This window comes from Prionailurus bengalensis, chromosome D1 (assembly GCF_016509475.1).
Source record: "Prionailurus bengalensis isolate Pbe53 chromosome D1, Fcat_Pben_1.1_paternal_pri, whole genome shotgun sequence".
Lineage (NCBI taxonomy): Eukaryota > Metazoa > Chordata > Mammalia > Carnivora > Felidae > Prionailurus > Prionailurus bengalensis.
The window spans coordinates 49,714,706-49,732,641 of NC_057346.1; the positions used below are offsets into that span (position 1 = coordinate 49,714,706).

The following is a 17,936-nucleotide window of genomic DNA, read 5'->3' on the forward strand; positions in this document are numbered from 1 at the left end:
AACTATATGACATTCTGGAAAAGGTAAAACATGAAAACAGTAAAAAAGATCAGTGGTTGCTAGTGGTCCAGGGGAAGGGAATAAAGATGAATGGATGGAGCACAGGACATTTTAGGAGAGTGAAACTATTCTGTGTGATATTCTGATGGCAGACTGTAGGATTATACATCTGTCCAGATCTGCAGTGAATCTTGCAGAACTGTATAATGTAAACTTTGAACTTTTGTATAAATATTGGTTCATCAGTTGTGACAAATGTACCACACAAATGCAACATACTAAAAATTGGAGAAATTGTGTAGGGGAAGGGGTAACAGATATATTAGAGCTTCCTGTACTTTCTTTGTACATAATATACATATATATTTGGATACTACAGAGGCTCTGGCAAGCTCCTGAAGGAACTTACAATGTAAGCCTTTAGGATTTTGGAGCAAAGCTATATTTTCTCTAGAAAATTACTCTTTCCTTTTGGGAAAACTTCTGAAATGCTATTAGGCCTCGGTGGGTGGGTAGAAACTTAATACCTGATCATGGGACTCTAAGAGAACATGCTGCTGGAGATGCATATTATAAACTGGATGTCATTTAATCCAAGCCATGATGTTGGGTGTGTGCAGTAACCAAGGTGACTAGCTTTCCCAGTTTACCTGCACTGAGAAAGTTCCTAGGATTTGGGATTTTCAGTGCTAAAACTGAGACTGCCCTAAGCAAACTGGAAAAAACATTCCACCAATTAAAAGTGACTTAGATGGAGAGCAGGACTTGATGGGACACATAAGGTGTATAATTCAGACTTTCATCCATCTACTGTTGTTTTGCAAACTTTCCCTAAGCCCATGGCCTCATGGGGAAGTCTCTGTAATCCTTTGACAAAGGAAGAAAATTCTAGCCTGGTCTATATACGGTTCCACGTATTTCTAGCAAGAAATATACTTTTTTTTTGGCAGGAACTTTTGTATGTTTTTATTTATTTTCATTTTTTTAATATGAAATTTATTGTCAAATTTGTTTCCATACAACACCCAGTGCTCATCCCAAAAGGTGCCCTCCTCAATACCCATCACCCACTTTCCCCTCTCTCCCCCCCATAACCATAATAGACTCAAAAAAATCCCTCCATGTCCATCAACTGATGAATGGATGAAGAAATTGTGGTTTATGTACACAAAGAAATATACTTTAAATTTTTTTATTTTTATTTTAGAGAGAGAGAGCATGAAAGGAGGAGAGGGGCAGAGGGACAGAAAAAGAGAGAATCTCTGAATGGATCCCAATGTGGGGCTCAGTCTCACAACCGTGAAATCAAAATCTGAGCCAATATCAAGAGACGCTTAACTGATGGAGCCACCCAGGTGCCCCCAGAAATGTTCTTGAGGAGCAGAAAAGCCAAGGTTTGTAGAAGTCAATCTGTCTTTTTATTCAGCCATTCTGATGCTTGCTCAAAGTTGTGCTTGGGTTTCACAACATGGGACTCTCCCTCTCCATGACTGAACTATCATCACATTTGGAAGCCCAACTTGCCAACATCAGAGATGAATGCTATACCCTGAGAGTACCAACCAGCCACCTGGTAACAAGTTGATTTCAATGTCCTTTCAATTACTGACAGAACAAATTTTCTCACTAGAATAGTCATTCTGGGTATGTATTAACTTTCCTCCTCAGATGCTTTGCCAGCTCCATCATCTATAGACTTTTAGAATGCCTTATTCACCCTCACAGCTCTCACATTTCATTGCTTTTATTCAAGGAAATAATTATTGACAGCAGAAGGAAGAAACTATGGGTTCTAGCTCATGGTATTCACTGTTTTCCTTGTGTAATCATGTTTCCTAATATCCATAAGCAGCTGGCTTTATAGGACAGTAGAATGGTCCTGCTCCACCAGCTGAGAAACCACACTTTTGGAGGTCGGATGCTATTCTACAGTGTGAAACATGTGCTAATCTAACAACCAATATACAATGCTGTTTATCTCATAGCTAGAATGCACAGAGCTAGAAATTTAGGAGTTAAAGTGGGAATTTCTCCTTTTACTGCCCCCACAATTGCAAATTTTTTTCTTTCCATCTTTAAATATTTGGTCACTGCTGATTTTAGAGGGCTTAATGCACAAAGAAAGAATGTTTTCATGAGGAGACATGCAATAGTTCCATCAAATTAGCAGTTGAAACTGTCACCTGGGAATGTTGTGCTCCTCGTGTCACTGATCTAACATACAAAGAAAGATGTGACTGCAGTGGCTGAGGTGATTGATTCTAATTTCCAAGAGAAAACAGGGTTTGCACAATGAGGCAAAGAGAACTGTGTTTAGAAACCAGGGGATTCTCCAGGTGCACTACAGTGACCAAATAAAGGTAGGACTGCTAAAGCTTCAGACCCTTTAAAAATGAAGATCTGGACAAGGTTGTGAACCTTAGAGAAATGAGAATTGTGGTAGTTATGCATATTTTCTTGCTTTGTCATGTATATATTTGTATTTATTAACCGATTTCCTTTTTTCCACTCTTCCTTTCCCTTACCATACCTATTTTATATAAGGTATGTTGTTGGTGCTTAACTTTATAATTTGGTTCATTAGATTATAGGATATCAAGATGGGATTGTGGCTGAGCTGGAAGAGAAACGAACATCACCAATAGACAAAAACTGAGAGTAATAGGGCTTTAGTTGTTAAGCCCCTCTTTTGGGCAGAGGGTAAGTGCATTTTCATTTAAATGAGGGGTAATTATATTATATTGTATTATATTATATTATATTATATTATATTATATTATATTATATTACTATATTATTATATTTTCTACTTTGTTGATTGGAAGTTTATGTATGATAGAAACTTATGTATTATGTCAACAAAGGGGTGGAATGTACTATATATTATCTATTGTCACTTAGTAGTTGTTTCTACCTCTTCTGTGTTCTCAACCTCTCCCTGTATTACAGATTTTGGAAAGGTAAAAACGTCATTTCCAAGACTCACTTGTTACTAGAATTCCAAGTGCAATTTAGGTTTCTCCAGTGAGGTACATTTGTGTTAGATTTGGAAGATGGAAGGAAGGTAGAAGTCATTTTTATTGGGGTGATGGCAGCTGATGTATGGACGTCAGCTGTCAAGAGTTTTGCAGTGGCCAGATTCCACATTCTAAGCCAGCAGCTTTGTGAATATTGGGCAGTTGTATCAACTGCAGTGGTTTCCTAGTTTTCTGAACTTGCAGGAGCAGAAATAATTTCCTGACCTTGAAACCTGGTGGTGATGTGACTGTAACGTGTAGTGCTGGCTCCTTGACTGCCATTCCTTCAATCCCTTTAATGATTTATAAAACATTTAACTCATAGTACACTGGAATCACTGGAGTATAAAATCCTTAAACCTGAACATAAATCAATAGAAACCAACAGTGAAACACAAATTAAACAGAGGGGACAAAAACAAAACAGAGCATCTGGAGATATGGGGCAATAAAAAACAAGTCTAACATATTTGTAACTAGAGTCCAAGAAGGAAAAGAGAGAGAGAAAGAAATTAGGCAAGAAGAAATATTTGAAGAGATAATGGTTGAGAAATTTCACCTCTAAGTTCTGTTCATCAAGTAACATCAAGAGTTCATCAAAAGTTCATCAACTCTCACAGCCACTTCTCCTTGGATGTTCCCTTTACATTTTTAGCTAATATGCTTAAAACATTTTGTGGTTATAGATATTTTTAACAGATTTATTGAGATATAATTCACATACCATAGAATTCATCCATTTAAAGTGTGTAATTAAGTGGTTTTTAGTATATTCACAGAGTAAATATAATCATATCAATTTTGAATCTTTTCATTACTTTAAAAAGAAACCCCACATGCCTTAGCCTTGTATTAGTAAGGTTTCTCCAGATAAACAGAATGAATAGAAGGTTTCTCTCTCTCTCTCTCTCTCTCTCTCTCTCTCTCTCTCTCTCTTCTTTCTCTCTCTCTCTCTGTGTGTGTGTGTGTGTATTTTAATAAATTGGCTCACATAGTTGTGAGGGATGAAGTTTTCTGGGATGAGCTGCAAGCTGAAAATTTCTGCAGGAGCTAATGTTGCAGTCTTGAGTTCAAAGGCAATCTGTAGGCAGGGTTCCTTGAAAGGGACTTTAGTGTTTTCTCTTAGGAACTTCAGTTGATTGGATGAGGCCCACCTACATTAAAGAGGGTAAGCTGCTTTAATCAAAGTCTACTGATTTAAATTTTAAACATATCTTAAAAATGCCTTCACAGCAACATCTGGACTTTCAGCATGCAACTGGGTACTATAACTTAGTCCAATTGACACATAATATTATAACCATCAACAGCCACCCCTTGTCATCTTGGCACCCATATGTATCTCTTAACCATACTTAATCTCCAAATTAAGACAATAAGAAGCAGTTTTCTTTCAACACCTTCACTATCCTACCTCAGGGGTATATCAACTCTCCAGCTCTATATCATAATTTAGTTTGCAAGGACTCCGATCATCTTTCCCTTCCTCAGTATATCACACTGAGTCCATTATATTGAGATGACATTATGCTGATAGTGAGCCAAGTAGTGATGACTCTAGACTTACTGGTCAGATATTTGTGTGTCAGAGAGTGGGAAATTAATCCAACAAAAATTCAGAGGCCTTCTACCTCAGTGAAATTTCTAGGAGTCCAGTGATGTGGGGCATGTTGGCCTATTCCTGCTAAGAAGGATTAAGTGCTTCATCTGGCCACTCCTATAACAAAAATAGAGCCACAATGCCTCGTAGATCTTTTTTGATTTTGGAGGCTGCCTATTTCTCATTTGGCTGTGCTACTCCAGCCTGTTTGCCAAGTGACCCAAAAAGCTGCTGGATTTTTTGGAATGTATGGTAACTCTAAGGTTAATAATTTGAGGAATTGACACACTGTTTTCCAAAGTAGCTGCACTTTTTAACATTCCCACCAGCTATATACCAGGACCACCACATCATCACCAAAAATACTTATTTTCTGTCTTTTGGATTATAGCCATTTTGTGAGTGTGAAGTAGTATTTCATTATAGTTTTGATTTGTATTTCCTTAATGGTTAATGATGTTTAGAATTTTTTATATGATTATTGGCCATTTGCATATGTTCTTTGGAGAAATGTTTATTTAAATCATTTGCTTATTAAAAAAAATACAGGGGCACCTGAATGGCTCAGTCAGGTAAGCATCTGACTCTTGATTTTGGCTCAGGTCATGATCTCACGGTTTGTGGGATCAAGCCCCGTGTTGGGCTCTGTGCTGACAGTGTGGAGCTTGCTTAGGATTCTCACTCTCTGCACTTCCCCACTCACATGCTCAAAATAAATAAATGTCAAAATAAATAAATAAGCATTAAAAAAATATAGGACATTCCCATATACTCCCTCTCTCCCTAGCCTTCTTACTGTTAACATCCTACACCAGAGCAGTACATTTGTTATAACTGATGAATCTACGATTATACCTCATTATCAGCCAAAGTCCATAGTTGATATTAGTGTTCATTCTTGGTGATGTTCATTCAGTGCTTTTTAACTAATGTGTAATGATATGTCTCCACCATTATGGTACTATTTGGAGTAGTTTCACCCCTTTAAAAATGCTCTGTGCCCCACCTATTCATCCTTCCCTTTCCTCTACCCCTGGCAACCACTGATCTTTTTACCATCTATCATTTTGCCTTTTTGAGAATGTTGTATATCTGGAATCATGCAGTCTGTAGCCTTTCATATTGACTTCTTTTATTTAGTAACATGCATTTAAAATTCCTCCATGTCTTTTCATGACATGATAGCTAATTTCTTTTAGTGCTGAATAATATTCCATTGCCTGGATGTACCACAGATTCTCCTAGCTTCTGGTCCCCTCAAACATTTCTTGGCTTGGAGTAGTGTAACTTTAATGTCTGCTTCTATCTTCACATGGCTGTTTTCTCCTTATTTCTCTCCAGGTCTTCAATGCCATTTTCTTCTCTGTGTCTCTTTTCCTCTCCTTATAAGGACACCAGTCCTGTTAGATTAGGACTCTCCCTAATTCAGTATGACCTCGCCTTAATTGACATCTGTAAAGACCCTATTTCCCAATAAATTCACATTTGCAGGTACTGGGGATTAGGACTTCAGTCTATCTTTTTGGAGGATGGAATTCTATCCATATCATTCTGCCCTCTGACTGCCCCCTCAAATACATGTCCTTCCCATATATAAAATACATTCACCCAGTCTAAATGTTACCCAAACTTTTAACTTATTCCAGCATCAACTCTAAATCTAAAATCTTGTCTAACTATAATTAACTCAGAGTCTTGAATTCCATCTTCTAAATCATTTCTATCAGGTATGGGTGAGACTCCAACCATGATCCATCTAGGGAGAAAATTCCTCTCCACCTGTGGACTTACAAAATCTAAAAAACAAGTTACCTGCTTCAAAAATAGAAGAGGATGGAATAGACATTGCATTCCAACAAGGAGAAATTGGAAGGACAAAAAGGGTCACAGATCCCAAGCAAACCAAAACTTAGTAGAGGAAATTCCACTGGATTCCATGCCTAAGAATAATCCTTTGTGGCTCAGTGCTCTGTCCTCTGGGCATGCTGGGGTGGCAGCTCTACCCTTTCTGGACTCTGCATTTTTGGTTCTGCCACAGGAATAATTATTTCTTCATTCTGTCACATCTCTGTCCCTTTCAGTCCAGTGTTTCTGCTGGTATGACATTCTCAAAAACAAAACAAGTATCTGTGAAATACATGGGGAGTCCAAACCATCCCATCAGAGGGTCCTCCACAGTCTTTCTGGATAACCACATCTCTCCTCCTTGCTTCTGCTGAGATGGTTGTTTAACATGCATATTCATGTATTCATAAGCATCTTTAACCATCTCTAGGAAATGGTTTTCTGGCCATATCTCTAGTCTTGTTTCTAGAGCATGCTATCTTGATAGGCAGGAAATTTTCCAAATCATCAAGTACTGGTTCCTTTGTGTTTAAAAGTTTATTTTTTCAATTTATCCTTTCCTCTTCCATTTTATTATAAGCAGCAAGGGTAAACTATCTTCCATCCAAAGGTAGAACACAATTAGAGTTGCTATAGAAACCTACCCTCCCACAGACAAAGGCAGATTCTGGCCTAAGGGAGATAAACCTCTGTTCCTCTGATTCTGTAGTCACACTTTCTCATGTGCCTTCCTCCTTTCGTCTGCAGTGAGCTAAGTGAGTCACCTAGAGCACAAATTTAAAGAGGCACTCACTCGCACCATTACTTTCATGACCTCAGAGTGAGCGCCCTGAATGCTTTGCTTATCTCACCCATGTCCAGGCCTACCCTTCCCACCTCCAATGTCTCCAACTCCTTCCTCGTTCTATGTTCAGGTCAGAAAAGAGACCCCCCAGAATCCAGTAGCTATCCCCTCTCAGACCTTGTCCCAGGGCTCTGGGAGGGTAGAAACAGCCAACCATGTATATGTAGTCAAGCCTCCTCTATCTGCCCAAACTTACCTTGAGTCTTCCCAGATTCCATCTCTGTTCTCTTTCTCTTTTCAGAAGCATCCAAATCCAAGAGCCCTATGAACCTGGTGGTAAAGCAGATCTGCTCTGCTTCTTTTTGCCCAAAGTACTACCAACATGCAGGTGAGCAGATCCTACTCCCTGTATTCCCACAAAGGTGGAAGGGACCAGCCTAAGGAAGCCATGAAGGAGTATGTGGGGCTAAATAATAATAAAGAGACTTATGGTAGAGACTATTAGAAATGGGTAGAGACTATTTGTGCTGGACTGTGTTAGGCTCCTATGTAGCCCGGGAGTCTAGATCCCTAGCCTTTGTTTGTTTGTTTGTTTGTTTGTTTTAGAGAGTGAGAGAGCATGAGCAGGGGAGAGAGGCAGAGAATGAGAGAGAGAGAGAGAGAAAGAGAGAGAGAGAGAGAGAGAAAGAGAGAGAGAGAGAGAGAGAGAGAGAGAGAATTTTAAGCAGGATCCATGCTCAGTGCAAAGCCTGATGTGGGGCTCAATCCCACCACCCTGGGATCGTGACCTGAACTAAAATCGAGTCAGACGCTCCACTGACTGAGCCATCCAGGTGCCCCTAGATCCCTATCCTTTGTTGCCAAGACTTCATCAGAGCCCCAGTTTCCTAATCCATACATTGGCATCAAGTCCATAGCAATAACTCTTTAGGAGGAGGGCAGGAATATGTGTGCAGGAAAATGAGCTTAGAACCTGACATCTTTATCTTCCTCTTCCCAGCTTGGCCTAGATCCTTGCTTCCATCTGGAGGTCACTAAGTCCAGGGAATTCCAATTGGAATGTTAAGTCAGTAGGCTTGTTCCTTCAGCCAAAGGTCTAGTGAATAGACTTGCATGGAGGGAAAATACCAGCTGTGTCCAAGCCTCAGACCCAGGACAAAAGTGCTCTGTTCCATGTAACAACATCACTGCTACTCAGAGAAACTTCTCAGAAGAATCTAATATGTTTTATCTGGAACCTAGTACTGAATCAGGAAAAGGAAGAACAATTGTCCACAGGAAGTCAATTTTCTCTTTCCCCTCACTGTGTCCCCTAAAATGGGCTTTTATGGTCCCACTCCATGGCAGAGGCAGTTCTAACACACATTATCTTGGGTTTGGTTGATATTTTCTCATGTTAGATTCAGATTATGTATTTTAGGCAGGAGTATCTCAGAAATAATTCTGTATTCTTCTTGATGTATTCTATCTCAGTGGTGTGTGATTTTAATTAGACCCATTACTAATAATATTTACTTTGATCACTTGACTGATGTGGTAAATTCCAGGCTTCTTTACTATATGAAGTTACTCTTTTCTACTTTATATATAATACATATTTTGTTAGGAGATTCTTTAAAACTATGTAAATAGTTTCTTACCAAACTTTTAATTTATTCATTTATCTAAGTATATGTGTTTGGACTCATACTTTTCAGTTTTATTCAATAGTTTATAATCTGTTACGATCATTATTTATCTGATGCTCAAATTGTTTTCTATTTGGTCAGTGGGAACCCCTTCAGGCTGGCGTCTGAGTCCTTTTGGCAGATCTCCATCTTTATTTGAGCATTTCCCTTCCAACGCAAAGAGATATTCCAGACTCACCTCATACTTTCCCTCCTCAGGATTAGAACCAGCTAATTACTCAAGGAATCAAGATCTGAGTGCAAAGTATGTTTATTGTTGTTGGACTGTTGCTGCTCCTAGGTTCTCCCAGTAGACAAGACTAGGGAACACACATTTATGCCTGTATTTATTTCTATATTTATCTACATATATTAAAAACCATAAGTTCACAGCAAAACTGCCAATTCTAATAAAATACCCCAGGGCTTATTTTAGACCCCCTGCCCTTTGAATATTTGTACCTCTCTTCTCTAAAAGGGAGAATCCTGGCTCTTGATCTTTAATATATTTAATTTTTGATCAATCCCCCTGTATAAAGCCAATTTCTCATCTGTCTCTACCCCTTGTTCCACATAAATGCCCTCCTTAACTCTCTCCAATATTCTGTGCCGGGCCTTTCCTCCACAAGGATGCCTCCTTCCCTTGTTTGGGCTCTGGGATGTCATACCCCATTCCTCACTGTGCTTTGGCTCTGACACTGAACAAGGAGCTCTCCCCCATGGATTCTCTCCTTCCCAACATTAGACTGGCACATGGGTTGATATCCCTTCGTTGCTCGGGCTCTGACACCTTACAGTGGGCCACTTCAGTTCTCCTACACCCCACCCATCTCACTGCTAGCACAGAGATTAGCTTTGCTCTGCCTTTCCTGAATGCTATAGGACTGGATTATTCAGGAAGAGAAAGGTAGAGCAAGAAAGGAAAAGGGAAAAGGAATGGGAGAGAAAGGAATGGTTATGACTTTCTCTCCTCTTTTTAATTCTTTTCAATTATTTTAAATGTTCATTTACTTTTGAGAGAGAGAGCGAGCGAGTGCGGGATGGGGGGAGAGAGAGGTAGACACAGAATCTGAAGCAGGCCCAGGCTCTGAGCTGTCAGCATAGAGCCCGATGAAGGGCTTAAACTCATGAGTGAATCGGGAGGTCATGACCTGACCTGAAGTCAGTCACTTAACCGACTGAGCCACCTAGGTGCCCCTCCCTCCTCTTTTTAAAATAAAGACAGTTGTGAGAGACAGGATGGGAAATAAATGTCTCCAATCAATTTTAAGAAAGAGTACATATGAGATTTGAGGGTATGGACATTCATCCTGTTTCCACTACCCCTATCCAAGTATTTTGAAGAGTCTTTTTATACCCTCAGGTGTATATACACTCTAGTTAAAGAACATTGATGTAGGAAGTCACATTAAATGGAATGGAAATGCCTAGGAAGATATTCCCCACCTCAGAATCCTGACAAAAAGGCCTCCAGACCTTTTAATGACCATAATTTCTTTACTTAACCTGTACTGTTCTACTCCCTTTTTCCTCCCATCCTCCTTATCCTTCTTCCTGTCAAGAAACAAGCTCTCTCCATCCACACCTCTGTGAGGTAGAACCTTTAATGTGACACTGACTCAGGCCCTTTCTTCAAACTTCCTCTTCTTTCAACTTTGGGATGACCTCCTTTATGGGTGGGCCTGCAGGAGAGACTTACCTTTGCCTCTGCTGTGGGCCTGGGTCTCATGGCTTGTGGTAGCTCTGGTTAGACCTCGGGGCTGGGAGCTCTGAGGGAGTCTGGGTTAGAAGAGGGATGTCAAGAGGTAGTAAAGGGGAACTTTGGGAGAATGAGGTATTTTCTGATGGGCTATGGGCTTGGGCTGGGACTGTATATGTGACATATCTAGGGTGAAAAACAAGTTCTAAGTTCCACAAAATGATATTACTAGATAAGCTTTTTATCATCACTATTTTAGAATGTGGAACTGAAAACCAGAGAAGGAACTTGGCAAAGGTTGTGAAAATAGAGCATGTAATTAGACAGATTTTCTATAAATTACTGATGAACAGCCCCAGGTGAACCTGAAACACTGTCTGGCAATCATACCAGGTTCCTGGAATGTGCTCCTTTACCCACTTTCCATAATGGCTTTTCATACCTTTTTCTCTCTCCTCAAACCTCCTACCTCACTCTGCTTGTCTCCTCAGCTGGTCTCCTCCTCCTTCCATTGACCAAAAGAAGCCATTGGTTGGGGACTTTTTCATCTTCTGTGCATCAAGTCTACATATCTATACCCACTCTCCCCAAAACAAGGCCCAACTGTATCTGCTTCTAGTTTTCCCTTTCTTGTTGTAAGAGAAAGTAGTCTTCTATTTCCATGCCTATCCCTTCCTATCATTTTGCAAACTCATAATTTGTGTATGAAATTTCTGTTTGAACTGTCTATAGATGTTTCTATTTCAAATAGCGTTTTATGCTGACTGATACATTGAAGTCCAGTTTTCTCAGTTGTTAAATGAGTATAAGATCTACTGTATTTGGAAAAGATGGGTCCTTGCCCGGGTCCCACACTTTAGAGACCTCACATATCACAAACACATACAAAAATGCATTTATTAAAGATCCTGTAGGGGCACATGGGTGGCTCAGTCAGTTAAGCGTCTGTCTTCAGCTCAGGTCATGATCTCACGGTTTGTGGGTTTGAGCCCCTCATCGGGCTCTATGCTGACAGCTCAGAGCCTGGAGCCTGCTTTGGATTTTGTGTCTTCTCTCTCTCCTCCTCCCCTGCTTATGCTCTGTCTCTCTCTCTCTCTGTCTCACAAAAATAAATAAAATGTTAAAAAAATATATATTTTAAATCATGTAGATAGCACTGTGATTTGGTCATTGGTGCTTGTACTCTCAAACATCTGCTCTCATAATTAACACCATTCAGGTCCCAGGGAAACACACCTTCATATTTTTGTCTTGTATCCTCAAAACAAAAGACAACTACATCTGAATACAGTAAAAATTTGTGGTGGAATTGTAGATTTTTTGTTTGTTTTATCTGGTGCCAATTTTAAATTGCATTTTCCACTTACCATACAGTACTTACAAAGTGTAATGTTATTTCCTTTCTCTATACACATATTCCATGTTTAAGTATCAAGAATGCCGTTATTTACTATAGCAGCTCAACTTTAAAACTTCCATGGAATTTACTACAGATTTGGGTTCTTTGATGTTCTGTGTGTAGCAATGCTAAATCTATGCTCATGTTGGCTTAATCAACCTCTTCAGTGGTAGGCCCAGAGGAAGCAATGCCAGATGGAGGAGCTCCACCATGGGGCGAGCCCTCAAGCATTCCTCCCCGCACACCTGCATTCTGGTACAGTTTGGTAGTGATGGAGTTGTAGACTTCCTTCAGCTCTTTCTGCTGATGTTCATATTCTTCTTGCACTGTGGTTCCCTGAATTTGGATTTAATTTCCTCTTCTTTTCCTAGTTTCCTAAGGTGGAAGCTTAGATGATTGATATTAGATGTCCCTTGTCTTCTTTTTATTTCCTTTTATTGAAAACATTTTTAAAAAGCTGTTTCTTGTTTTCTAGTAAGTACATTCAATGCTATAGATTTCCTTGTAGCATTGGTTTGCTGCCTCCCACAAATTTTGAAAGATTGTACTTTAATTTTAAGTTCAAAATTTCCTTTAATTTCTCTTGAGGTTTCTTTTTTGGCCTATGTGTTATTTAGAAATGCATTGCTTAACCTTCAGGGATTTAGGGATTTTCCAGTTCTCTTTCTGTTATTGATTTCTAGTTTAATTTCATTATGGTCTGAGAGAAGACACTGTATTATTTCTATTGTAAATTTGTTAAGGTTTGTTTTTGGCCCAGAATGTAGCTTATTTTGGTGAATGTTCCATGTAAACTTGAGAAGAATGCACTTTCTGCTCCTGTTGGATGAAGTAGTCTATAGATGTCCATTTATATTCAACTGATGGATGGTGCTGAGTTCAACTATGTTCTTACTAATTTTCTGCCTGCTGAATATGGGGTATTTAAGTCCCAAACCTAATAAGGGATTTATCCATTTCTCCTTGCAGTTCTATCAGTTTTTGCTTCATGTATTTTGACACTCTGTTGTTACGTGCATATGTGTTAAGGACTTATGCATTCTTGGAGTATTGACCCCTTTATCATTATATAGTGTCCCTATTTATCTCTGATAACTTTCCTGTCAGTCTTCTCTGTGTGAAATTAATATAGCTAATTTCATTTTTTTATGTTAGTGTTAGCATGATATATTTCTCTCCATCTGCTTACTTTTAATCTATATGTGCTTTAATATTTTATTTTATTTTATTTTATTTTATTTTATTTTATTTTATTCTATTCTATTTTATTATTTGGAGATTGAGAGAGAGAGCACAAACAGGGTGGGAGCAGAGGGAGAGAGGAGAGAATCCCAAGCAGGCTCCACACTCAGCATGGAGTCTGATGCAGGGCTGGATCCCATGACCCTGGGATCATGTCTTGAGCTGAAATCAAGAGTCAGGCACTCAACCAAATGAACCACCCAAGCACCCCAGTCTATATGTGCTTTATATTTAAAGTGGGCTTTATGTAGACAAAACATAGTTGGGTCTTGTTTTTTAATCCACTCTGACAATCTCTATCTTTAAATTGATGGATTTAGACCATTGTCATTCAAAGTGATTATTAATATAGTTGGATTATCTACCATATTTATGGCTGTTTACTAATTGTTGCCCTTAGTCTTTGTCCCCCCTCCCCCCCGCCTTTTTATTGTGGTCCACTCTTTTTCTGTCTTTTTGTGGTTTTAACTGAGTGTTTTATATGATTCCATTTTATCTCTTTTCTTAGCTCATCAGTTATACTTTTTTTTTTACTTTTTTTTAGTGGTTCCCTGGAGTATGAAACATACATTTACAACTAATCAAGTCTGCTTCCACATAACAATACACTACATTGTGCATAGTGCAAATACCTTCTAATAACAAACTAATCCTAGCTCCCCTTTCCTGTCCCTTGTATCATTGCTGCCCTTCATTCCATTTATACATAAGCATATATATATATGTATGTATACATATATATATACATATACATAGGCATACATAATCAGATACATTATTGCTATTATTATTTTGAACAAATTGTTGTCTGTTAGTTCAGTTAAGAATAAGAAAAAATAGGGGCACCTTGGTGGCTCAGTCAGTTGAGTGTCCAACTTCAGCTCAGGTCATGATCTCACACTGCATGAGTTTGAGCCCTGCGTCGAGCTTTGCTCTGACAGCCCAGAGCCTGGAGCCTGCTTCAGATTCTGTGTCTCCCTCTCTCTCTGCTCCTTCCCCACTCACACTCTGCCTCTCTCTCAAAAATAAATAAACATTAAAATTCAAAAAAAGAATAAGAAAAAATAAAAATTTAAAAACAAAAAGGAAAATTTTTTTTCCTTTATTTATTTATAAACCTTTATTTATTCTTTCTCTTATGCTCTTCCTTTATGTAGATCCAAGTTTCTGACCTATACAATTTTCTTTCTCTTTAAAGAACTTCTTTTAACACTTTTTGCAGGGTAGGTCTACTGGCAACAAATTCCCTCAATGTTTGTTTGTATGAGGAAGTCTTTATATTTCTTCCTCACTTGAAGGATAAGTTTATAGGGTACAGAATTTTAGGTTGGTGTTTTTTTTCTCAAACATTTTAAATATTTCCCTCTACTGTCTTCTTGCTTGCATTGTTTGTAAGGAGAAGTTGGATGTATTTTTATCATTGCTCCTCTAAAGGTAAGGTGTTTTTTCCTCTGGCTTCTTTGGATTTTTTTCTTTATCTTTGCTTTCCTGTAGTTTGGAAAGGATATCCCAAAATGAGTGTTTGGTTTGTTTGTTTTTTGGCATTCATCCTGCTTGCTGTTCTCTGCTCTTCCTGGATCTCTGATTTGGTGTCTAACATTAATTTGAGAGAAATTTTCAAGCAGCATTGTTTCCAACATTTTTTCTGTCCCTTTTTCTCTTTATTCTCCTTCTGGTATTTTCCATATTATTGTGTTATACCTTTGGTGATTGCCCCAGTTCTTAGATATTCTGTTCTGTTTTTTCCCCAGTCTTTTTTCTCTTTGTGTCTTAGTTCTGGTTGCTTCTGTTGATATATTCTCAAACTTAGAGATTCTTCCCTTAGCCTGTCCAGTCTACTAATAACTCTATCAAAAACATCCTTTATTTCTGTTACAGTGTTTGGATCTCTAGCATTTTTTTCTGGTTCTTAGAATTTCCATCTCTCTGCTTGCATCACCCATCTCTTCTTGCATGCTGTCCACTTCACTCATTAGATCTCTTAGCATATTAATCATAGTTAAATTCCTGGTCTGATAATTCCAATATCCCTGCCAAATATGAGTCTGGTTCTAATGCTTGCTCTGTCTCTTCAAACTGTGTTTTTGCCTTTTAGTATGCCTTGTAATTTTTCTTGATAGTTGAACATTGTGTACTAGGTAAAAGGAAGTAAATAAGACTTTAGTAATGTGATAGTGAGGTATGGGGGGAGGGGAAGCATTTTATAGACCTATGAATAGGGCTTAGTCTTTTTATGAGTCTGTGCCCCAAACTACGAATTTCACAAGTGCCTGGCAGGTGTGTGTGTGTGTGTGTGTGTGTGTGTGTGTGTTTTCCGCCTCCTCTTAGGTGGGACAGGATGGCAAGTGTGAGCTGGAATTAGGTATTTCCTTTTTTCCAGGTAGGTCAGGCTCTAGTTAAATATTTTTTCCTGAGGGCAGACCTTCTTCAGGACAGAATGGTCTGGCATAATTCAAGGTGGTTTCTTTTCTTCTGCCTCTCCTATAAGCACAAGGGGATTTTTTTCCTCAGTTATTTACTGTGAGAACTGGGGGAGCTCCAGGAACTTATAAAATTTGGGGGAATCCCATGATGACAGGGTCCCTCTGAAGTTTTTATTTCTCAGGCTTTTCTACACTGAGCCCCCAGCATTTTGCATTAACAGTTCAGGTTATCTTACCCCAGCACTGGTCCCATGGATGTTTCTGTGCCAGTTAATGTGGTTTTCTGTATTTTTCTCTCTCTCCAATTTGGGGGATGGGGGTTTGCCTTGTGACCTTATTTCTCTTATGGATCTAAAAAGAGTTGTTGATTTCTCAGTTTTTTCAGCTTTTTGGTTGTTTGAATGGGATAGTGACTCTTTACACCCAGGACCCAGAAATCTCCAACTTTCTACTTATAGCTCTTGGTTAAATTATTTGGTTTCTAAAAGAATAAATCTAATCCTTTTCCCAAATGATGTACTTTAAATATGTGAAGAAAGCTATCATGTTGTTTCTAGTTTTCCCTGGACTAACATCCTCCTTTCCTTGTCTTACATTCCCTTTTTTCTCTTTTCTTACCTTCCTTTCCCTTCCTTTTCCTCTTTCTTTTATTCCCTTGTCAAATATTTATTAACCCCCTACCTAACACATTTTCTGTTAGGCACTGAAAATAACTTCTTTCCTTTCCTCAGAAAAAGTATGCACTGGCAGGAAAAAAAAACACATAAGATTTTATTCATTAAAATGAATAGATTAATGAATTAATAAGTGTTCTGAATCCTATAAAAGCATACTTCCTCCTGTGCTTTGGTTTTGATCACCATTGCCTTCCCAGTCATTTTCCTTTAGATAAGCTGTAATATATTAACATTCTCCTTAACTTGCAATCTGGCTGTAGTCAAATCTGTGCAGATTCAGAAAATCCTCTTATCTCCCATTTTCAAGCTAAATATGTTTTGAATAGGCTAATGATTGCTTGTGTAGGAATAAGTCATGACTAGAAGAGTGTGTTTGAATGACTGATGCCATATGTAAAATATGGACTGGTCTAATATGAATTTTCTAATGAATAGTTATCCCAATGCTAATTGTCAAAATGCAATCAAGCCACACAATCCACACAGGATGGCGTAGCCATTTTGGAGTGCGGTAATCTTTAGTAGAAGGTGAATGAAATTGTCCTGATGCAGGTGTAGACCCTAATAACCATCAGGGCTCATAATGGACAAAGTTCATCCTAGAATTTGTTAAAATAACAGCAGTTTTATTATGAATCCAGAATTTCATGGTGTGGAGAGCCTATGATTTGCACTGGTTGATTGTGACTCATTAGTGGTAGATGAACAAAGAATAAAAAAATACTACTTATTGGGTCACCATAGTTACCATTTAAAATAAAAACATGCACAGATATATTTTTTCAACTTCAGGATATTCTCTCAAGGTGGCTTTGAATCGCCTATTGTAGAATCCTAAAAAATTAAATCGATGGCTTAGAATTTAAATGAAAAAGTAGGTTTCAGAAAAAGAGCAGATAACTTCTTAAAAAGGAAGTTTTGCCCTTTCTATACAGCTTTGCAACTGAAAATCTGTGTTTTGATTCCAGTGACCCTGAACAGTAAGGCTGGAAGTTGGCCTTTATTTATTTCACATTGCTTTTCAGATTTCTCTTTAAAATTCCCTGTGATGACTGACTGTTGGTTTTGATGGTCAAATGATGCTTAACGATGAAAACCAGAAAAGGCCTTGACTAGGGTACTGAAGCCTGTAACATGCCCAGGAGCAGATTCTATGTAAAGATTTGAAAACACGAAGCATAGGGAAGCATGTTAAGAAGAATTCCCAGCTCACAACAGCGTGGCAGAGAAAAGCTAAGATCACGATATGGTTATTCTATCTGCCAAAGCACAGTGGCTTTTGCTTCTTGCACCTGAGAGTTATTGGAAACAACATTCCAGCGTATGTTAGTAGATATTCTCTGTCACCATGCCAGGAAGTTATATAACTCAGAAAAATAAATAGAGAAGAAAGTTCTTTGGAGCACTTACGCATACTTGTGAAAATCTCAGATTTAAAAGAGAGACTACTCAGTCAGACATCAGAGCACAATACTTAAACCAAACAAAACTCTGAGGTGTAGTGTGAGGAGAAACAATTGGATTCCTCCCAGAGAAATTTCTTATCCCTGAAAGAGAGCAGAAAAATTGAAAAGAATGGCTCC

The 17,936-nt window shown here is 38.5% G+C and overlaps 1 long non-coding RNA gene across 1 annotated transcript in view; it reads left to right on the plus strand.

The window, feature by feature from the left end:
* The first annotated feature begins 1,272 nt into the window (after positions 1–1,272).
* LOC122483276 overlaps positions 1,273–17,936 on the plus strand; it is a 29,929-nt gene continuing 13,265 nt past the window's right edge. The window contains exons 1-3 of the long non-coding RNA XR_006297372.1: positions 1,273–1,394; positions 2,585–2,700; positions 7,548–7,634. This is a non-coding gene — a long non-coding RNA (uncharacterized LOC122483276). The remainder of the gene's footprint in view (positions 1,395–2,584; positions 2,701–7,547; positions 7,635–17,936) is intronic.